We start from the raw sequence: 25,701 nt of genomic DNA, 5'->3' as shown, positions 1-25,701 counted from the left end.
ATTGAAAAAATTTGACGAACAATGAAAAAAAAAATGAAAAAATAAAATAAAAAATGTGCTACTTTTTGAGACTAACATGCAGCTTGTTGGCTGCATTGTTTTGTAGGGATCATTTCACAAGTATTTCACAAAAATTAAAAATGAAAATGTTGTCATTTGATTGCTTTTCTTGATATTGATACAGAGTATAACAAGTCTATTTAGAACGAATCATACATTCTAATTAAACAATTATTGAATCATATCTTCACCCTAATTAAAACCTGTTAATTAACTCGATCTCTAGAGCGCTTATGAACTCCTCATCACATTCAAGATCCATCATACATTCAGGCACAAGGCAAACTTCAACATCCATGCTTCCACCTCCTTCTCGACCCGGATACAACGTCATCTTCCCGTCAGCTTTATTAACGAACCCACTTCTAGCCGCAACCGCTTTCCCCAACCCGAATTCACACCCATACATATCAAACCTTGGTGAGCTCCCAAAATGTACCATATTAGAATAGAATAACCCACTCATTTTATACACCACCGGGTTCTCAAACCATGACCCGACCCACTTTTTTGCTACCGCACCATCATAGTTTTTCACCACTTCATGCAACTTCAAAGCCGCCCATCCGAGATCATGAGTCAGAAGATCCTCCACAGTCGATGTTCCGATCACCGTACTAATCGGATTCCCGAAATAATCATCCGATAAAGGCGGGTTCAATCTACGCCTGTTACAAACAACAAGTTTACAAACGGTTTCACTGTTTCCCGCCTGTCGTCTCACTCGTGTAACGCACCTCCATATAAGTGCACACACTGCTTGTAAACTTGAAATTTTGTTCATATTGGATTCGGTATTTGCCTTTTCTTTTAGTCTTGAAACCGAACCCGATGAAAAATGGAAGAATCTTTCTTTAACATGCGGATGCTTAGAACGTTCAATGAATTGATCTTCATGTGTATAAGGAAGACTTACAATCGGGTCGGATCCTTCAAGGACCCATCGTTTGAATACCGGAGGACGCGATATAAAACAAACGTTTACATCTTCTGATCTGAATATTTCACTCCAAGTAGCCATGAAATGCCAGAATGACGTACCGTCGGCTAGAAGATGGTTAACCGAGCTGACCGATGATCGGTCAGCTCGGTTAACGAATTAACAAGTAAAGGTACTTCGACAGGGTTAAGTACCTCAGATATATTAGCGTCGGTTTTGGCGTATATAAACTTGACACCAGGACTATTTTCGGGGTCTATGTAGATAACAGAAGATGGTGGAATTTGTTGTTTTTGAGTGGCTAAACGGGCTGCGAGTGGGTAAAAATGGGTGAGGGTCGCGGAGAGGGTGTGCTGAAGTTTGTCCAAGAAATCGGTTATCGAAAAATGTGGATTTTCGGATGGTGATGGTTTAGCGAAAAGTAGACCTTTTTGGCTATAGTTGGCGTTCAGGAAAACAAGCTCAAAAGGTGTGAAGTAGATTGGTTGCTTTGCATCTGGTGAGAGATCGTGTAATGGTTTTACTAAGCATTCAGATATAAGCTTTACGGACGGTGAAGTCATTGGAAAAGAATTTATAAGGAAAGGTATATGTTGTGTACCAAGAAATGTGTGGCTTATGTTGGTAAACATGGAGGATAATATAGGAATTAAGCGAAGAGTAGAAGCATAGAATATAGTCCACTAAAGTTTTTCACGCGAAAATCAAAGTATTTTACATTGTTTAACCTAGGACGGTCGAACTGTTTTTGAAAACCATTTTCCAGATGTAAAATAGACACTGACCTTTATTATTATTATTTTTTTGAAAAGCAGAGAAATTTTATTAATACGTAATAAATAGAATCTGTACAATGAGTATTCCTAACCAAGCAGTTAACACCACGAGACTACAGACTAGAATATGAAATATGATACAAGCTATCAACAGCAGATATAGTAGCAGTTTCAAATTCGAATGTTTAAACTTCAACCTTCGCTTCTTCAACCGATTCCTTTTCTCTTTGGGGGGGGTCTGCATCGAATAGCTTAGGATTTATTAACCAATTTTGCCAATCGTGATTGCTCTTTTCCCATCTACAAGATATTCATTCAAAACTTTTCGTTTGTATGTCGGCGACTAATTTTGCTTGCCAGAGCTCATTGCGGTTCTTCCATATAAAGTATCTGGTTGTCCAAACATGCCATAAGGATAAACCCGAGCATATTTTTAAATCCGGGTTGGTGCCTTTGAGTAGTTCTTTCAAGAATGTTAAATTTATATGGTTCAGTTTCCACTGATTGCGACCCAGACTCCGGAAGCTGTTTTACATTCGATTAGCGCGTGTTGTGTGGATTCTAAATCGTCGTCACAAACGGGGCGTCTTACCGAATGAAGATCAATGCCTCGATTATTAAGTTCCACTCTAACCGGGAGTTTGTTTTGTTTCGCCCGCCAAACAAAAATTCCTATTTTTTGAGGGACTTTGTTGTTGGAGATGGTAGAATCGATCAGAGCAACGTTTTGGCCAGCAATCCCATCAAGCAATTTGGACAGTGAGTTAGTAAAGAATCTGCCTTTGGAGTCGAATTTCCACGACCATTTATCCTCTATCTTTTCCTGAAGGAGTGTAGTTTCTTATTAAATCTTCGATGGAGGAAAGTTCTGCAGCAGATCTCCACTTTGGTTCCGAGCTCCAGTTCCATGAAAAAACAGCTACTGATTTCGCGTCCCATTTGATTCTGTCAGCTACAGCAACTTCCCTTGTGTTGTTCCAGTCTAAAGAGTTTCGAAAATTTCCCTTTTAAAGTTGTCTCACCACACCATTTGTCGTTCCAGAAACTTGTTTCAAAGCCTTTACCTATTATCTTAACGAAAGACTTAGTCAAGTCACACCCTAATTTTTTTAGGGTGTGTTCAATATTAATGATGCTAGACCAAGGTCTACCGGTGAATTATTTAAAATTTTGATTATGGTTTGGATAAATACAACCCAACGTGCCATTTTTTTTTTCCATATATGCTTTTAATTACACGAGCCCAAAACGAATTATTATATGCGAGAAATCTTCACCACCACTTGACTAATAAGGCACAATTTTTATATTTTAGTGATCCGATTTCTAACCCACCCAAGTTGTAAGGTAATAGGGTTTGATCCCATTTAACCAAAACCATCTTTTTAATATCATTTGACCCTCCACAAAAAAAATCGCGAAGCAAACTTTCTAGTTGTTTGATGACTGAAGTTGGTGTCATAAAAAGAGAGAAGTAGTAAAGTGGAAGGCTAATTAGAACCGATTTAATTAAAGTGAGTCTACCACCATAGGATATGGATTTAGCTTTCCAATTCGCAAGTCTCTTTTTGAATTTTTCCACAATAGGTAGCCAATTGTGTTGGAGTTTCATATTTACCGCGATAGGTAACCCGAGGTAGGTGAAGGGAAAAACTCCTTCTTTGCAACCGAACCAAGTGGCAACATCCCTCAGTTCTTCTTTGAAGGTACCGATCCCATATACGCAACTTTTGCTTAGGTTTATTTTCAAGACCTTTATTATTTGGGTCAAAGACAGAGCTTTTCACAATCAGGGAGAGACCTCGGCCTTCTCCGATATAAAAATGATACTTGTAATCTTTTGGGTTACGGACGTTTAAGTTTTTTGAATCAACAAATCGAATTTGTATTAAAAAAAATATAATGCAAATGGTTAAGTGTCATGACCCGAAAAATTTCGACTAATTTTCAATCAAACTCTCGATACGATTTAATATTTTTGACACGATAAGCAAAATCTGTAATGTTGAGTCTCAAAATTTTTGAACTGTTTTCATACATTCATTTAACCTTCGATCATTTTCGACGATTCACGAACAACTAATTGTAAATAGATACATATATATTTAAATATAAATATGTATATATATATATATATATATATATATATATATATATATATATATATATATATATATATATATATATATATATATATATATATATATATATATATATATAATTTTGAATTTATTTTGTAATCGACAGTAACGCTCAATTGTCATTCGATCGTTATTAAAAAAAAATTAAAAAGAACTTATGTGATTTTAAAAATAAACGATTGTCCGAAAATGAGTTATATAAATTATAGGCTTATTATAAATGTATTTAGAAGCTATTTGTTAAATTTTAAAACTTTTTATATTTTACCAAGTATCGAGCGCAGATAGTTGATTTAATTTATATTTAATAATTTTAAACAATTAATGACCATTTTTATAAAATAATGACTAAAATAAATAAAGATATTTTATTTAAAATATGAGATTTTTCCAAAGACCTTTAACCTTCACTGTTTAACAACGGAGCATGGGATATCAGCTCAGATAAAACCGTCGGTACATATAAACAAAATAAGTGGCGACTGTTTCTTTAATTCATGAGAAAAATGGATGTTTATTCTAATAATATCACTGTCATTTTCTTTGCCAACTCATAGTGAACTAGCATATGTATATGTATATTAAGATATATTAATATTTTACTTTTGCTTTCTCGAATGCCAATCACACACAGTATATGAACATGTTATTGTCTTCTTTCTTTTCTTTAAATATTACTTCTCCATTCATTAATTAAAACACCACACATGTTCCTTATCTTTGCCTCTTTATTACTTATTTAACTTAGAACCCCCACCATTGAAACCATTGACAGGCTACTACTAGTCATCTGTTTCTAATTCATGCACTCATCAAAACCCATTTCCCATCTCATAAAAAAAATCCAAAATTTGACAACTAGCATTGAGTTTCGCACGTTTTTGTTAAACTCTTGGTTTACGTAATGATTATTATATTTATTACATCTAATTCTCCTATATAATACTCTGTTGTTTATCCCCTCTTTGTGCAACTCAACCCACCAATTTCATTGACTTGTTTAGTCAATCACAACTAATCACTAACACTCATCAATCACCACTACCAAACCACATGAACACCATTAACAAACCATAACCTGCTTCCATTAAAAGATGCTATACTTCTACTATTCGGGTTCTACATATACTTCGGATGTACCCCTCAACCCTCGTTACCATCGAGCCACCACCACCTTGTCTTCTCCAACCCGACACCACCATCACCAGAGTCATCATTAACGGTCACCGTCGACTACCCTTTTTCTCCCTGCTACCTTGTCTCCGACCACCATCTCCATCGAGCCACCAGTCGTCCGCCACCATCGAACCATTTTTTTTATTTTGTGTTGTTTGAGTTTTTGTTTCGATTATAAGCCTAGATAAATTCAAACTCTCGTCTACGTTATTCAGTTTCGGAAATTTTAAACTTCAAAAATACAAATAATCAATTGTAAAAGACACTCTTAGCTAGAGCGGAGCTAAAGAAAGAGGCTAAGAACAAAAAGTTTTACCTATTCGATTCGGTGTTATCGTGAAGGTATAGCTTTATCCTAACTTGAATATATTATATTACTAGATTTTATTAATCATACGATATTCATATACGGGATCGAAACAAATCGAAACCAACCAATAAAGTTATCGGTTTTGAGTGGATTGTCGAGAAGTGTATGTACTAAGTAATATTAATTCATAACTGAAATCCACAATATATATATATATATATATATATATATATATATATATATATATATATATATATATATATATATATATATTGTAAAAATCTGATCAATGGTTGGTTTCACTAAATTATATACACCTAGAAATTTCAAAAGAATAATAATAATAACAATAAAAACACTATGTTTTGATCTTGCTGTACGAGCGAAAACAATGAAGATGACATGATATTTTTAAGCTCTTCAACTGTGTTTACTTTTGTAAAATTAAGTTTAAGTATTTCATAATTACAGTTTTAACCCGAAACTATTATTTTCGTAAAAATTATTATTAATATTAATATAATTAATATGAAATATGATACAAAAGATAACCAAAATATATACATATTGTGTTTGTGTTACGAATTCAAAAGATAGTGATGTTTTTAAAGTGATGATGATATTGATCATGATGATGGGATGATGATAATGATATATTAATGATGATGATATCAATTTATGAATTTATTATTATTATTATTATTATTATTATTATTATTATTATTATTATTATTATTATTATTATTATGATTATTATTATTATTACAAAATAATACAATACTTTATTCATTATCATTATTAATATTATTTTACCAAATAAATACTTATATAAAACATATATAAAAAGTATATATATATATATATATATATATATATATATATATATATATATATATATATATATATATATATATATATTGAAATAATATATATTATTAATATCAATATATAATTTGTTCGATTAAGATTATATGTGTTAATATATATAATTGATATAGGTTCATGAATCAGAGGTCAACTCTGCACTTGTTCAGTGCCGTCATATGCATAATTACTACGAAATACAGTATTGTGAGTTTATAGATCCCTTTTTAATTGCTTTTGTAATCTATATTTTTAGGCTGAGAATACATGCACTTTATTTTAAACGCAATGGATATAAGTACATACTTAATTCTACACTGAGTTTGAACCGAAAATACCTTAGCTTTGGTAACTAGTAGCTGCCGGTTATAAGAACTGGTGGGCTCGAATAGTTGTATATGGATCCATAGGGCTTGACATCCCCGTCTGTTCCAGGTATAGAAACCCTAGCCTGAACTATAAAACTGACGTATTCTATTTGAGTTTAATACACGTTGGTTTGCGTGTATTGTACATGTTGGTTGCATGTATGTTAAAACAGGGGTACTTATTATATACGTTAAGTTTAGTTACCAGGGTGCTCAATCTTGTAGAATATTTTGATAAACGTTTCTGGATGATACAACTGAAATCTTGTGATCCACCTTTATAACTATGAACTCACCAACCTTTCTGTTGACACTTTTAAGCATGTTTATTCTCAGGTTCCTAGAAGTCTTCCACTATTTGCTTATACATTATACAAGCTATGTACATGGAGTCATACATGCTTTATTCGAGAAAACTTTGCATTCACAAAATCATCATCATGTATCTTATTTGACTGTATTGTCAATAGATGTATTGTTAAAAACTATTATATACGGTGATTGTCTATACGTAGAAATCATCTGATGTTGAAAACTTTGGATTTATATATTCATTTATGGTGTGCCTTTTTAAAAGAATGCAATGTTTACAAAACGTATCATATAGAGGTCAAAACCTCACTATGAAATCAATGAATGATGTATTCGGGTCATCACAGTTGGCATTAGAGCTTGAGGTCATAGGGAACCATAATTTGCATTAGTGTGTTTAACTGGTAATTGTTAGGATGCATTAGCGAGTCTGGACTATGACCGTCTCTATTTTTACCGAGTTTTACTTATCATTTCTTGTCAGAAATTACATGCTTATCATTCTTAAGTCTAGACACATTTCCTGCATTTATTGCATACATAGTGTACAGACGAATTCAAATCTTAGCATATCTGTTACTGTAAACTTTTCCTGACATCTTCCGAAAATTTCTCCGTAACTTATAGGATGTTGGTATTATATATACATATGTAAATTATGTGTTGAAGAATACCAATCTAAATTCTATAATCTATTTCATATCAAAAATCATCTCTCTAATTATACAAGATGGAACCCGTATCTAGTTCAAATTCCTTAAACTCCGACAGCTATTCCGAAATGGATATTCACCTGAACTCCGAAGACAGTGTAACCGGAATGGATCAACCAATCAGCCATCATCTATTCTAGATGAATTGGGGATGGGTTCGTAGTCTACTTAATCATTGGAGACAAGAAGAAGGTGATCCCTTCCATCCACCACATTCCCCTCTTGGACAAGAACCTGAAGCACTTACTGGCGAACCTGTTCGTAATACCATTTTCTCTCTCATCTCCAGAGTATCTAGTCATGATTATATATTATCTCAAATTCTGGATCTTATTCATCCGCTCGTCCGAACCACCAATCATCCCGGTGTAGTAGAAGAAGTCAACGAGCTTCGCGCTCGGGTAGTGGCTTTGGAGAATATGGTGCAGAGATTACAAGCACTAGCAGCATCACCGGCATCAACAGTACCACCATCATCAACACCAACAGTATCATTACCACCACCAACAACAACATCCGCATCCTACACCTCAACATCACAATCTGTACCTCGAACATCAACGTCATACTGATAATGCTAAAAATGAACATGTATTTCATAGCATTATCCTTCAAGAAAGACAAGCTTTTGGTTGCAATTGTTCTATTTACAAGTGATATTCGTTTAAATAATAAAAGGTGAAGACAAAAGACAGATTCGGCGATTTGAAGACGCAAACGACCAAAAAGCTCAAAAGTACAAAGTACAATCCAAGTGGTTCAATTTATTGATAAGAAACGTCTAAAAGTTACAAGAGTACGAGCTGCGAAACGCAAAGTACAAGATATTAAATCGTACGAAAGGACGTTCGAAAATCCGGAACCGGGACCAAAGTCAATTATCAACGCGCGACGCAACGGAGCTAAAATTACAAGTCAACGGAGTACAAGAATATAATATAATATATAATTAATTATATAAAATTATATATATATATATATATATATATATATATATATATATATATATATATATATATATATATTAAAATTAGAGCAGCCCACGTTTAAAATGAATTGTGACCAGTATTTGACGGCCATGCGATCACATGGCCAGCATGAAGAAAACTCATGCGATCGCATGAGCCCAGGAGCTTGGCCACATCTATAAATTCAGCAGTTTTTCGGACGAAAATATCACACAATATATCAATCTCTCTTACTCTCAAATATATATATATTTATATTTATAATTTTAATTTTAATTTAAGATTAATAATAATAAAGTTATGTTAGCGAATGTTTTAAGTGTGTAATTCAAAATTCTGTCCGTGTAACGCTACGCTATTATTAATCATTGTAAGTTATGTTCAACCTTTTTAAATTAATGTCTCGTAGCTAAGTTATTATTATGCTTATTTAAGCCGAAGTAATCATGATGTTGGGCTAAATATTAAAAACGGGGTAATTGGGCTTTGGACCATAATTGGGGTTTGGACAAAAGATCGACACTTGTAGAAATTGGACTATGGACTATTAATGGGCTTTATATTTGTTTAACTGAATGTTAGTTCGTTAATTTAATATAAAGATTTACAATTGGACGTAATTATAAATAACCACATACACTCGATCGGACACGATGGGTGGGATATTTATAAGTACTAATAATCGTTCATTTGACCGGACACGGGAATGGATAAATAGTCAATGGACTCATTAAAACAGGGGTGGATTACATGCAAGGACACTTAGTGTAATTGATAATAAAGTATTAAAACCTTATTACAGTTTAAGTCCCCAATTAGTTGGAATATTTGACTTCGGATATAAGGATAAATTGACGAGGACACTCGCACTTTATATTTATGACTGATGGACTGTTATGGACAAAAACCAGATGGACATATTGAATAATCCAGGACAAAGGACAATCAACCCATGGTAATAAATATAAAATCGACACGTCAAACATCATGATTACGGAAGTTTAAATAAACATAATTTCTTTATTTCATATTTCATTGCACTTTTATTTACTGTCATTTTATTTATCGCACTTTTAATTATCGTACTTTTTAATTATCGCAATTTTATTTATCATCATTTTATTTATCGCACTTTAAATTATTGCACTTTTATTATCGTCATTTAATTTACGCTTTAAATTAAGTCATTTGTATATTTAATATTTTACATTAGGTTTTAATTGCGACTTAAGACATAAAATCGACAAACCGGTCATTAAACGGTAAAAACCCTCTTTTATAATAATAATACTACTTATATATATATATATATATATATATATATATATATATATATATATATATATATATATATATATATATATATATATATATATATTAAAAATATAGTATAAAAAAATATAGCGTTAAACTTGGCTAGTTCCCTGTGGACGAACCGGACTTACTAAAAACTACACTACTGTACGATTAGGTACACTGCCTATAAGTGTTGTCGCAAGGTTTAGGTATATCCACTCTATAAATAAATAAATAACATGTGTAAAATTGTATCGTATTTAATAGTATTTCGTAACAAAAATATAACTATTTCGTACCTCTCTACTTTAACATCAAGTATTTTTGGCGCCGCTGCCAGGGAATTTCTACAACGCCGAAAGCGAAACGCTATAAAAAAATTAGTTTTTAATATATTTTTGTAAAAATATAATATTTCTTATTTTATAAAAATATTTTGTTAAATATACAAAATATAAAAACATAATATATATATATATATATATATATATATATATATATATATATATTACTATATTTATACGTTTTAAAATTAAAAAGTTTGTATTTTTTTTAGTTACAAAAACTAATAGGTAATTTTTTTTTAAAATATAAGTTTTTATAAATATTTTATAAGTTAAAAACAGAAATATAAAACAGAAAAAAAAATTTTAAAAATAATCGGGCCGACACTGTAGAATCCCAAATATCTGGCCTGGATCCACGAACCATGCGACCGCATGGAATTAACAAAGAAACCTCATGCGATCGCATGATGTAACCTGACACGCCAGGTTTGAACATCGTACATCATTAATTACCGAGTATTATTAATTATTATTATTATTAAACCCTAATTAGGGTTAATTATTATATTAATTAGTTTTAGTTTTATTTATTTTGTATTTTTAAGTTATAATTAGTTTTATTAATATAATAAATTAATACTTTTATAAAATAATAATATAAAAATAATATTTTTATAAAAATTGTATTTTTATAACTTTAAGTATTATTTTTATATTTTATATCTTTTTATTCGTAATATTTGTATTTTTATCGTTCGTAACTAGTTTTAAGATATAGTTTTTGCTGTAGTTATTTTTTTTATTTATTTCTAAATTTTTAGGCTTTGCCGTAAAATCCTTTAGGTGCTTTTTCTTTAGATCAAGACTTGGGCGCTTTGGAATTTTACGACGTCGCTCATCGCCTTAATATTTTATAGATTTTAGTGACTTTTAAGTTATTGCCATTTTGGATATAGAATTCCTTTAAGCTTTAATACTTTTAGACGCAACTTTTAATTTTCAGTTTTTAGAATACTAAGTTTCGATGCTTATTTTCTTATTTTTATTTTTCGACTGTTTATTTTTCAACCTTTTATTTTTCGACCTTTTATTTTTCGACGTTTTTCGACGCGCTCTTTTTCTTTCTTATTTCTCGACACTCTAGTTTTTAGGACATAGAATTTTCTATTTCTTCTCTAAAATTTCAAAACGAAAAAATTATTTTAAGCGGTTAAATTGATAGACATCCAAAATTTTCTGGTTCGTAGTAATAGTTGGATTTGTTAGTGGCGAGTTGTGGGCTTCCGATTTAAAGGGTCCTGGCAACCTGCTGCATCTATTGGCTATTCGAAACGTGGGCAAAATCAGAAAAGTCTATTAATTTGATAACTTATATAATTTTTATCATTTATAACTAATAGGATATTCAGTGAATGCACCGAGCAAAACGTTCACCACCTTTTATACGTTCACCACCTGTAACTCGATCAAGACATCTAGCCAATATTGTCGTCGTTGATTTTTCTTTAGAATCGTCATCTAGTCGACCAAGTACTCCAATTCAAATTTCCAATAATCCATTTTTTGAACCCGAACTCAAAATTGAGAATCCAGAGGATATTCAGGGAACAATTCAGAGATCTTGAACCACTAATCATTCCTCTTGAACCACAAATCACTCATCCAGAGATTGTCGAGGAAGAAACCATTAAATTAGAATCCTCTAGTGATTCAGATTCAACAAATTCAATCATGGAAAATCTAGAACCTCTAAGTATGGAAGACCGAATGAGAGCTAAACGCACTGGCCAAGGTCACGCAATTACTCAACCAGACATTAATGCGCCAGATTATGAAATCAAAGGACAAATCCTACACATGGTAACTAATCAATGCCAATTTAGTGGTGCGCCGAAGGAAGATCCAAATGAACATCTTCAAACCTTTAATAGGATCTGTACTCTATTCAAAATAAGAGAAGTAGAGGATGAACAGATATATCTCATGTTATTTCCCTGAACTTTAAAGGGAGAAGCCAAAGATTGGTTAGAATCGTTACCTGAAGATTTGTATCAATACATGGGATGTTTTAGTTGAAAAATTTCTTAAACAATTCTTTCCAGCATCTAAAGCCGTGAGACTTCAAGGAGAAATAGTTATGTTCACACAAAAGCCAAATGAAACTTTATATGAGGCGTGGACAAGATTTGGAAAGTTGTTAAGAGGATGTCCGCAACATGGTTTAGACACTTATCAAATAGTACAAATATTCTACCAAGGATACGACATCACTACACGAAAAGACATCGATATAGCAGCTGGTGGTTCCATTAAGAAGAAAACTGCAACTAAAGCTTACAAAATTATTGATAACACTGCTTCCCACTCACATGAGTGGCATCAAGAAAAAGATATCGTTAGATCATCTAAAGCGGCTAGAGCCGATTCTAGCCATGACTTTGATTCCATTTCCGCAAAGATAGATGCTGTCGAAAGACGAATGGAAAAGATGACTAAAGATATTCACTCAATACGAATTAGTTGTGAGCAGTGTGAAGGACCACATTTGACAAAAGATTGTCTCAGTATTGAACAAACAATGAAACAAAGAGAGAATGTTTCATACACGAACCAAAGGCCTGGAAATAATTATCAGAATAATTATCAACCGCCAAGACCAAACTACAATCAAAAACAGAATTATAACCGAAATGTTCCATACAACAACCAACAAGGTCCTAGCAATCAACAAGTATCTAATAATACTTACAATCAGCAAAGACCTATTTTTCAAAATAAACCACCACAAACTGATGATAAAAAGCCAAATTTAGAAGATATGAGATCAAAGCTAGTTGAATCTCAAACGCAATTTTTCACATCTCAGAAACAAACCAATGAACAAAATGCTCAAGCATTTAGGAATCAACAAGCTTCTATCCAAAATTTGGAACAAGATGTAAGCAACCTAGCAAGGTTGATAGGTGAAAGAAAACCGAGAAGCCTACCTAGTGATATAAATGCTAACCCCCGGAATGAAACAGCTAAAGCCATTACCACAAGAAGTGGTATTACACTTAAACCACCTGAAATACCTGTAATTTCTGATGACTCTATTCCTACTACACAAGAACCACAGCCTGAGCAAGAAAAGGAAAAGAACCGGTAGTTGAAAAGGTTAATGAAGATAACACAATTAAGGCTAAACCTTATGTTAAACCATATCAACCACCACTTCCTTACCCGAGTAAAATGAGAAAAGAAAGACTTGAAGCCGAACAATCCAAATTCTTGGATATGTTTAAACAAATAAATGTCAATCTTCCTTTCATTGATGTGATTTCAGGAATGCCAAGATATGCTAAATTCCTAAAAGATCTAATCACAAATAGAAAGAAAATGGAAGAACTCTCGGCTGTTACAATGAATGCTAATTGTTCCGCAGTACTGTTGAATAAGATACCAGAAAAACTTTCAGATCCAGGAAGTTTCACAATTCCGTGTTTTCTGGGTAGTCTTAGTTCAATAGAAGCACTGACAGATTTAGGTGCTAGTATAAATTTAATTCCGTATTCATTATACACTAAACTAGACCTCGGAGAATTGAAACCAACACGAATAAGCATACAACTAGCAGATCGATCAGTAAAATATCCTAGAGGGATAATGGAGAACATGCTAGTTAAAGTTGGTACTTTAGTATTTCCAGTAGACTTTGTTATTCTGGACATGGAAGAAGATTCTCGAGTTCCTCTCATATTAGGAAGACCATTCTTAAACACGGCTAAAGCAATAATAGACGTGTTCGGTAAGAAACTGACCTTAAGTATAGAGGACGAGAGTGTTACCTTTTATGTTGATAGAGCCATGCAACAACCGCAATCTACAGATGATACATGTTATTATATTCAAACTATAGATTCACATGCGGAATTGTTAGAAGAATTTCCAGAATTACAAGGAACATGAGAATGTTCTTTAGGAGAAGGAACTGAACTAATTGATGAAGCTGAAATGTTAGCTACACTCATGGCTAATGATTACGAAGTAACAACAAAAGAACTTCAAATGTTAAAAGAGGAAGACAGATATCGATACAAATCATCAATATAAGAACCACCGACATTAGAGTTAAAACCACTTCCAAACCATTTGGAATACGCTTATTTACATGGTGAATCTGAATTACCTGTAATAATATCATCTTTTCTGACTGAAAATGAAAAATCTCAACTCATTTCTGTGCTAAAAGCTCATAAACCAGCTATTGCATGGAAGATTCATGACATTAAAGGCATAAGTCCTTCGTATTGCACACATAAAATCCTTATGGAAGAAGGTCATAAAACGTATGTGCAACGCCAACGAAGACTAAATCCTAATATGCAAGATGTTGTTAAGAAAGAAATTATTAAACTGCTAGATGCAGGTTTAATTTATCGAATCTCTGATAGTCCATGGGTAAGCCTAGTTCAATGCGTACCTAAGAAGGGTGGCATGACTGTCATCACAAAAATGAGCTTATTCCTACTATGACTGTAACAGGATGGCGTGTTTGTATTGATTATAGAAAATTAAATGACGCCACCAGAAAAGATCACTTTCCCTTACCTTTCATTGATCAAATATTGGAAAGGTTAGCCGAAAATAGTTACAATTGTTTTCTTGACGGTTTTTCCGGATATTTTCAAATTCCAATAGCACCCGAGGACCAAGAGAAAACCACATTCACATGCCCTTATGGTACTTTTGCTTACAAACGCATGCCATTTGGACTTTGCAACGCCCCTGCAACCTTTCAAAGGTGCATGATGGCAATTTTTCACGACATGATTGAAGAATGCATGGAAGTTTTCATGGATGACTTTTCAGTCTTCGGTGATACTTTTGAAACATGTCTAGTTAATCTTGAACGAATGCTTATTAGATGCGAGCAATCAAATCTAGTTCTTAATTGGGAGAAATGCCATTTCATGGTTGAAGAAGGCATCGTTCTTATTCATTAGATTTTAAAGGAAGGAATTGAAGTAGATAGAGCTAAAGTAGATTTAATTACTAAACTTCCACATCCCACCAATGTTAGAGGAGTTAGGAGTTTTCTAGGGCATGCCGGTTTTTACCGACGTTTCATAAAAGATTTTTCTAAAATTGTCACTCCTATGAATAAACTCCTAGAAAAGGATGCTCCATTCATCTTTTCAGATGAATGCATCAAATCTTTTAATATTCTTAAAGAAAAACTCATTAATGCGCCGATCATGATAACTCCAAATTGGAATCTACCGTTTGAACTCATGTGCGATGCAAGTGATTTTGCAATGGGAGCCGTTTTAGGACAAAGGATTGAAAAATAATTTCAACCTATTTATTCCGCTAGTAAGACGTTACAAGGAGCACAAACAAATTACACAACTACTGAAAAATAACCCTTTGCTATTGTCTTTGCTTTTGACAAATTTCGTTCATATCTCGTTCTAGCTAAAACGGTGGTCTATACCGACTATTCTTCTCTTAGATACCTATTTTCAAAACAAGATGCCAAATCACGATTAATCCGTTGGATCTTACTCCTACAAGAGTTCGATATTGAAATTCGAGACAAAAAGGGGAGTAGAGAATCTCGACGCTGATCATCTTTGTCGTCTTGAAAATCCCGAATTAGAAGTTCTAAATGAATCGGCCATACAAGATAACTTTCCTGATGAATATCTATTGAAGATAGATTATAATGAAATTCCATGGTTTGCAGACTATGCAAACTATTTAGTATGTGGATTCCTTGAAAAAGGGTTGTCGTACCAAAAACGAAAGAAATTCTTTAGTGATATAAAACACTATTTTTGGGAAGATCCACATTTGTTTAAAAGTTGTCCCGATGGAATAATACGCCAATGCGTATTCGGGGATAAAGCCAGTCAAACCTTAAACCATTGTCACACAGGACCAACAGGAGGGCATTATGGGCCTCAACTCACAGCAAGAAAAGTTTACGATACTGGATTCTATTGGCCTACAATTTTCAAAGATGCACACCTTCTTTGTAAATCCTGTGATGCTTGTCAAAGGGCCGGAAAAATAAGTCAACGTGATGAAATGCCACAAAATGTCATTCAAGTATGTCAAGTATTTGACATTTGGGGTATTGATTTTATGGGCCCATTTCCAAAATCTCATAATAATCTCTACATTCTCGTTGCCATTGATTATGTATCTAAATGGGTGGAAGCACAAGCTCTCCCAACTAACGATGTACGAGTTGTAGTCAACTTTTTAAAGCGTCTTTTTGCTAGGTTCGGAACACCGAGAGCTTTAATAAGTGATCGGGGTACTCATTTCTGTAATAATCAACTTGAGAAAGTTTTCAAAATATATGGAGTAACTCATAAAATCTCAACCGCTTATCATCCACAAACAAGTGGACAAGTTGAAAATACCAACCGAGCTTTAAAACGTATTCTAGAGAAAACCGTAGGATCAAATCCGAAGAAATGGTCCATGAAATTGGAGGATGCACTCTGGGCTTTTAGAACAGCCTACAAAACTCCAATTAGCACCACACCTTTTAGACTCGTTTACGGAAAAGCATATTATCTTCCAGTAGAAATTGAGCACAAAGCATTTTGGGCTTTGAAGACATGTAATCTTGATTTACATGAAGCTGGACGTCTACGGTTAAGTCAATTAAACGAATTAGAAGAATTAAGACATGAAAATTCGTTAATCTATAAAGAAAGAATGAAGAAATGGCATGATAAAAGAATCAGAAGTTCAAAAGAATTTAAGGAAGGAGACAGAGTCCTTCTTTTCAATTCACGATTCAAGCTATTTCCTGGAAAATTGAAATCAAGATGGTCTGGACCATTCATAGTCAAAAGAGTTTTCCCATAGGGAACAGTAGAATTAATAAATTCAAATGGGGTTGAATTTAAGGTTAATGGTCACAGAGTTAAACATTACATAGATAATCCAATGGAAGTTGAAGATGAAGTAAATCACAATTTCGACACGACAGCTAACTAAGTGTGGGAAGGTTCGAATCTTTTACGGGTAATATGTATTTCTGTTAGAGTTAGATATTCTGTTTTCATGTAGTTTTCGAGAATGGAATCCGAATGGTCTTTCCCTAACAGACCTTAAAGAACTAGTCTTCTCCATCCATTCTGAATTTTTATTTCTTTTAGGTTTTACGAGATGAAGAATTCCTTTGATCTGAACCATAGTCTACTACTACACGCTATGATTACTAAACGTAATAATAACATCTTTCCGAGTGAACTGGTATCATTTATAAGAAGCAAAATGGACGGAGTGAGGAAAGAACTCAGGAAAGATCATCATAAGACACATTTTGGTAAAGGAAAATCAAAATCCGCAACAAAAAAAAGAGCACAACACCTTGAAAGATGTCATAAATGCGAAAAATGGTCACACGAAGGTAAATGTTCAAACAATCAAACATATTCAAATACCGAATTTGTTACTCTATGCAGAGAAGGACCGTTCATATGTATAGAAGAAAAGTTATTAAAGAATCGAGGTTACGCTTATGTAGCTATGGAAAACCAAATCACACGACTCTCCTATGAGTCGGCTAAAGCAGGTCTCTGAGAATTCTTTCTCACAGGTAAGTATGTACAGTTTTTATTTTTGTTTTTATTTATTGCTTTTAACCTTTTGATAATAAACGCTGAATCGTTCGCTATAAAGTATTAAATTGATATTCAATAAAATTAGGTATGCGAAACCGAAATTATTGATATCATACAAAAATTTATTACATCACTGCGAAATTTACCGTTTATTCTTAAGGTATAAATATCTTTAATCAATCAACCCAAAATATTTCAAAAATTCGTCAAGAGTAAAACTAGGTTATGGAACCGAAATTACTTTACCGAAAAGAGGGGCGTATATTTTTGATAATATTTGATTGATTAAAGTGGGATAAAAGACCAAAAAGATTTTTAATTTTAATTTTTACTTTGTTTATAAATTAATATTATATTAATATTGTAAATTTTTTTAAAAATCCAAATATTTAAGTTTTTAAATATTTTAAAAATTAGTATTTTCAATATAAGTTTGTAAAATTAATGTATAAAAATATTAATGATATTTATATGAATTTTTAATTTTATGCATTTTAAATTTAAGTTTGGTGTGAATTTAAAAACAAAATTTACTTTATTTCATTAAGTTAAAAATATGATTTCTAAAATTCGTCGTGAGTTGAAGACTAATTCGTTGAACCGAAATTGCTTTACCCAAGGGAGGGACGAGAAATTTTATTTTTATTATTTTTAATCTTATTGAATTAAAGTATGATAATAACATTTAAAAAACTCAAAAATCTTTGCTTTTAAAACAAACGCTTTAAAATGACAAATTTTAAAATTTTGTCGAGGGACGAACTAGGACAACGATCCAAAACGCCCCCATTCTTAAAAGAAACAAATTTTTAAAAATTTATTATTTGTTTTAATAAGTATAAGGTTTTTATAAATAATAAAAAAAAAAAGAATCAGACCCCATGCGATCGCATGGGGTTTCCTCTTCAAAACCATGCGATCGCATGGGTGTAAAAAACTGGGCAGATAGAAAATCCCAGCGAGCTGCTCTGTATCTTCATTCTACACACACATATACACGAAAACACACACAAATACTCTCAAAAATCCGCCATTTTTCACCAAAATTCACCAAATTTCTCACAATAATCCGCTACAATCATGAAATTGTTCAGAAGTTTTTCAAAGAAGGTAAAGATTTCACCCCTAAAGCTCTTTAAAATTGAATTTTAGTGTTCTTGAGCTAAATTTTACCTAATTTAATTTTGTTAATTTCTAGTGTAATTAGAGTTAAATTGTTAGTATATTATGCATGTATAACCTAGATTGATGCTATTTAACATGATTTGAAGCCAAAAACTTTAAAATTTTTAGAAATCTAGGGTTTGTGTTCTTGAGCAATTTGGGGCTTTTTGATATAAACAGGTTATGGCCAATTTTTGTCATGAATTATTGCTAAATTAAGTATTGTAACATGTTTAGGTAGCTAAATGATCCAAACTTTGATCCTAAACATGATTTTTGAGAATTAAAGTAGACTTTTTAAGTCTAAAATTCATGAACTTGATTAATTTGATATAAATGCCATTTGAAACTTGTTTAATTGCTAGTAATGATTATTTTGACATGTTATTTGAGTTGAATGCTTATGAACTTTGTAAATATTTTCATATAAGCTTATTTGAAAAAGTGTATATTTGATAAAAATATGAAAATGAGTATAAGTTTAATATGAATTAAATATGTTATTATAATTGTTTTAATTTGTTATTTTGCTAACACTAATGCATATTTGGATGCACAAATTTTGTGTTTAACGTGTTTTGCAGAGATATACCGATACTGATGGTGCATTATCATCATCTAGGCAACTTGCTCCGGAACCACAGCCAGAAATGCAATATGAGCCACAGTATGAACCAGAACCTGAACAGGAACAACAACAACAAGAACAACAATATCATAATGATCAACACATACCATATTATGATTCGCAACAAGAATATGTTAATGCCTACATACAATTTCCGATTCATCCATTAATAGAATACCCGACGATTGATGAAGAGCTTTTGCATCCCAATTTGAGATTTGATCGAAGTTGGAGAGATTACCCGACGTACCAAAGTAACAAATTTAAACTGGTACCGAAAAATGTAGAAGTACCAAGGGTAATCGATTGGGAGCCTTTGAAAAGGGTCCAACTAGCTAACTCAGTTAGGCAGCATCTGATCCAAAGGTATGGGAACTCTTCTTTTCCCGATTGGGAACATTTATCCACCATTCATAGGCCTGTATATAAGGAATGGTGTGTTGAGCTTATCAGTACTATATCACTTGATACGGATGTAGTTAGGTTAGACGATCGGAATTTTCTTAGATTTTTACTTGGCCGTAGGATGTACAGAATGTCCATGCTGGACATGGCCAGGGCTTTACAGATTTACACTCCTTCTGAATTACTACTACCTGATTGTACAAATTTGATTTATCATGGTGAAAGGGTAGATAGGAATTTTGACGCTGACGCCGTCTGGAGGCGTATGTCAAATTATAATGTTTTTACGCGGGGAGGAAGACACTCCTATTTAGATATTAACAAAGCAGAGCTTCGTATTATACATAGATTTTTAGCTAATTCGATTACACAAAGAGGTAACAACAAGGAGAAAATGACCTTACACGATTTATTTTACCTTAATTGTATTCGAAACACTAGAAGCTTTGTTAATATCCCCTACTGTGTTGGTTTTTATCTGTCCAAAATGGTGGAAGGAATACAGGATGGGGGAATAATAGGAGGGGGTATTTTTATTACTCTCATTGGAGAGTATTTAGGCGTAGATAGAGATCAAGGGGGTCCACTGATGGTGTGTAGGGAACAGGTTGAGACTTTAGGATTACGGGTCTATCAGAGTGCAAAGGTATTAAAGAGCAGACGCAATCAGACAGTACCATATCAGGGCCCTCATCCACAGGTAGAGAGAGGTTCGGATGAGGAAATGGAGGAAGCGGATGACATTAGGGATGTCATTAGGGAGGCTGTTACTGACATTTACCAGCGTATAGATGAGGTAGAAATGACAAACGATGCTAGACATAGTCAGTACGAGCAATGGCACGCGGAGAATGTGTACGAGCATTCTAGGCAACGACAACATGATAGATCGCACTATCATCAATATCAGATCATGTGCCAGCTATCACCTCAGGTACCAAATAACTACGTACCGACCCGACCTACTTACTATCCGCCACACCAGCCCGATATGCGACCATCATTTACTCTCTACGACCCCAACCAAGCCTATAAGTACACCTATAACCAACCGTGGAACCCGACCGACGACATGAACTGGAACCCCTATCCAGATTGATACAGTTTCCGTAGGTGATTTTTATCTTTTAATATTTTTATTTACTTATGTTTAAAACATATAATATTGTGATACTTTTATGTAATTTTTAACATTTTTTTTATTTTGTTACTAATATTTCGTATTTATAATTTGAAAGTGGGATGTTAAGTCTCATTTCAAATTACCATGCATGTTATTATTTGTATGTATGTATATTGTCAATTATACAACAGGGTAAAACATCGAACTTTCAAAGACTGGCATTAAGTTCAGCAAAAGCTACTAATTTTGATGACAAAACGAAAAACAAATGTGATGTAACAACAAGACGGAATGAACAAATTATGTGCACCATTTATCATTCAACAAACAAACGCCAATATATTTGGAAACTTTGGTAAAATTTAATCATTTTTCTACGCTAATCACCCTCAATAATTTAAATTGTTACTGATTTCATGCAAATGAGGGCATTGCAAGATCTTAAGTGTGGGAAGGGGTTAAATTCTTTCAAATTTTTAAAATTTTAATTTAAACACTTGGTTACCATTAAAAATACTAGTAACGCAGTAGTTGTATTAGAATCTAGTGCTCTCTGATAATAACGAACAGCCCCTAGTCTTATATACTGACTACCCAATTCTAGTAAAAATTTTAAAAATTTTCAAATAAATGAATTCAAAATCATGTTTATACATATTTATGAACGATAAAACTAGGTGTTAACACCGAAATTATTGTTACCTCGTAAAGGATATAAATTGAGAAACAACCCAAAATGTTAGAATTCATTTAAAATGGAATAGAGAAAAATAAAAAGGCAAAGAAAGGAAAATAAAAGCCAAGTGTGGGAAAAATTTACCAAGTTATTTAGAACATATATCACATATTTTTATACAAATAATTGAAGATACTTTTGTTTTGGACAATTTTAATCAGTTTTACCGAGTTTATTGTAATATAAATGAAATTTAAAAGGAAGTAAAGTCATCCGAGAGAAAAATATACGCGTTTCTTGATTTAGGTCAGGAAGTTATCGTACAGACCAGTTGTAGAGTTTACGAAAAATCTTGAAAAGTTTTTCCTGAATTTCAGCTGGAAATCCACGGACCTCAGCATCAAACAGGGTCGTCAAGTGGTCAGACTTATCCTAACCATGAGAGGATCTGTCTCGTACAATGGGGAGGCACCGTGCAAATTAGCTTATAAGACTAATGAATTAGATCCCCAGAATGGATAATCTCCTTAAAGATCAAAAATCAGCTTTTAAGCCTGATATTACTCAATCCTTGAGATTGACCTTAAAGATTGAGAATTACAAACTCATGGAATTCGATGATATCTAAACTCGAGCTTGAACGAGAAAATATTTTGATCAAATTAAAACCGATTTATTTTCTGAAAACCTATTTTCAATGCGTTCATTACCATTGAACGTAAAATCCTAGGAATTCACCTGGAATTCATTAGGTCACCTGAACCAAATCGGGTGTCAACCGTAAGAACGGTGGTTGCATAGCATGGTCGAAGACAGGACCTTGTGCCAGACCAAAAAACTATAGGGTGATCTTTACTATTGCTCCTACAAAGGATAGTAATTGCATCTGACACGATATAGACCATAATCAAAAGCATGTCACGGGACATTGCCTCAACAGTTGCTTGTTCAACGCTTTCCTTTACAATCAGATGGTAGTTTACCGAAAGGTAATATACGGAGCAAGTATACTGGACGTGTTGCTTTTCCAATACAAGGTTAGAAAGTGAGTGACACAAAACCATAAGTTTTGAGCTAAAATTTTCAAATCTAAAACCCACAAACATTTTGCAAACACCGGTGAAGGGTTATTCCGGAAAACTTATCTAGGGTAAAAGCTATATTGAATTTTAAAAAGATCAAATGTCTTCATAAAGATCCAATTTCCTAAAGGATCAAAATTTTTATAGTCATGTGGAACTGTAAACCACAACATTACTATCATTGTTCATACCGCCAAATCGAAATCACTGATGTACAAAGTGTGAAGAATAAAGAAGTGATTCTAGTATTTTTATTTCAAGACTATATTGCTTGAGGACAAGCAACGCTCAAGTGTGGGAATATTTGATAATGCTAAAAACGAACATGTATTTCATAGCATTATCCTTCAAGAAAGACAAGCTTTTGGTTGCAATTGTTCTATTTGCAAGTGATATTCGTTTAAATAATAAAAGGTGAAGACAAAAGACAGATTCGACGATTTGAAGACGCAAACGACCAAAAAGCTTAAAAGTACAAAGTACAATCCAAGTGGTTCAATTAATTGATAAGAAACGTCTAAAAGTTACAAGAGTACGAGCCACAAAACGCAAAGTACAAGATATTAAATCGCACGAAAGGAAGTTCGAAAATCCGGAACCGGGACCAGAGTCAACTATCAACGCGCGACGCAACGGAGCTAAAATTACAAGTCAACGGAGTACAAGAATATAATATAATATATAATTAATTATATAAAATTATATATATTATATTATATATATATTAAAATTCGAGCAGCCCACGTTTAAAATGAATTGTGACCAGTATTTGACGGCCATGCGATCGCATGACCAGCATGAAGAAAACTCATGCGATTGCATGAGCCCAGGAGCTTGGCCACATCTATAAATTCAGCAGTTTTTCAGACGAAAATATCACACAATATATCAATCTCTCTTACTCTCAAATATATATATATATATTTATATTTATAATTTTAATTTAAGATTAATAATAATAAGGTTATGTTAGCGAATATTTTAAGTGTGTAAGTTGAAATTCTGTCCGTGTAACGCTACACTATTATTAATCATTGTAAGTTATGTTCAACCTTTTTAAATTAATGTCTCGTAGCTAAGTTATTATTATGCTTATTTAAGCCGAAGTAATCATGATGTTGGGCTAAATATTAAAAACGGGGTAATTGAGCTTTGGACCATAATTAAGGTTTGGACAAAAGATCGACACTCGTAGAAATTGGACTATGGACTATTAATGGGCTTTATATTTGTTTAACTGAATGATAGTTCGTTAATTTAATACAAAGATTTACAATTGGACATAATTGTAAATAACCACATACACTCGATCGGACACGATGGGCGGGATATTTATAAGTATTAATAATCGTTCATTTGACCGAACACGGGAATGGATTAATAGTCAATGGACTCATTAAAACATGGGTGGATTACATGCAAGGACACTTGGTGTAATTGATAATAAAGTATTAAAACCTTATTACAGTTTAAGTCCCCAATTAGTTGGAATATTTGACTTCGGATATAAGGATAAATCGACGAGGACACTCGCACTTTATATTTATGACTGATGGACTGTTATGGACAAAAACCAGATGGACATATTGAATAATCCAGGACAAAGGACAATTAACCCATGGTAATAAGTATAAAATCGACACGTCAAACATCATGATTACGGAAGTTTAAATAAGCATAATTCCTTTATTTCATATTTCATTGCGCTTTTATTTACTGTCATTTTATTTATCGCACTTTTAATTATCGTACTTTTTAATTATCGCAATTTTATTTATCATCATTTTATTTATCGCACTTTAAATTATTGCACTTTTATTATTGTCATTTAATTTACGCTTTAAATTAAGTCATTTGTATATTTAATATTTTACATTAGGTTTTAATTGCGACTTAAGACATAAAATCGACAAACCGGTCATTAAACAGTAAAAACCCCCTTTTATAATAATAATACTACTTATATATATATATATATATATATATATATATATATATATATATATATATATATATATATATATATATATATATATAATATTACAAATATAGTAAAAAAAAATATAGCGTTAAACTTGGCTAGTTCCCTGTGGACGAACCGGACTTACTAAAAATTACACTACTGTACGATTAGGTACACTGCCTATAAGTGTTGTAGCAAGGTTTAGGTATATCCACTCTATAAATAAATAAATAACTTGTGTAAAATTGTATCGTATTTAATAGTATTTCGTAATAAAAATATAACTATTTCGTACCTCTCTGCTTTAACATCACATACGCACCATAAATACCAAGGAATACCAACAACAACAAACGAAGAAGTATTGATTCATAACTTCATCGAAGAAATATTCTGCAGAGATTATGTATTTCTAAAAGTTTTAGAGACTACTTATTCTAGTTCTAATTGTAAACCAGATGAGTGAGTGAATAGAAATGATGAAATAAAACCCTGATCGGAATGGTGCACGATTTACAAGCTAGATCTGTTTTACCAGCAGCATCAACAGTACCGTCAGCATCACCAGCACCATCAGTACCGTCAGCATCGTCAGCATCAGCAGCATCTACAACATCACAAGCTCCGCCAGATGCATAATCACCGCAAACATCATCACTAATCAACAACGCGTATATCGTATCAACGAGTTATGAAGTATTAACTCATTCCCTCTGAAGAAATTATATGTATATTTTATATATATATGAATTTTGAGATCAAAATAAATCTTTTCGTACTAAACTATTACGTGTGAATCTTAACTACTCAGTTAGTTCATG

At 32.8% G+C, this 25,701-nt stretch overlaps 1 pseudogene; it reads right to left on the bottom strand.

The window, feature by feature from the left end:
* Positions 1-256: 256 nt before the first annotated feature.
* LOC139848708 (uncharacterized acetyltransferase At3g50280-like) lies at positions 257-1,563 on the bottom strand (annotated as a pseudogene).
* Between the last annotated feature and the right edge of the window lie 24,138 nt (positions 1,564-25,701).

This window comes from Rutidosis leptorrhynchoides, chromosome 5 (genome assembly GCF_046630445.1).
Source record: "Rutidosis leptorrhynchoides isolate AG116_Rl617_1_P2 chromosome 5, CSIRO_AGI_Rlap_v1, whole genome shotgun sequence".
NCBI classification, from domain to species: Eukaryota; Viridiplantae; Streptophyta; class Magnoliopsida; order Asterales; family Asteraceae; genus Rutidosis; species Rutidosis leptorrhynchoides.
This window is presented reverse-complemented; position numbering and strand designations above follow the sequence as displayed.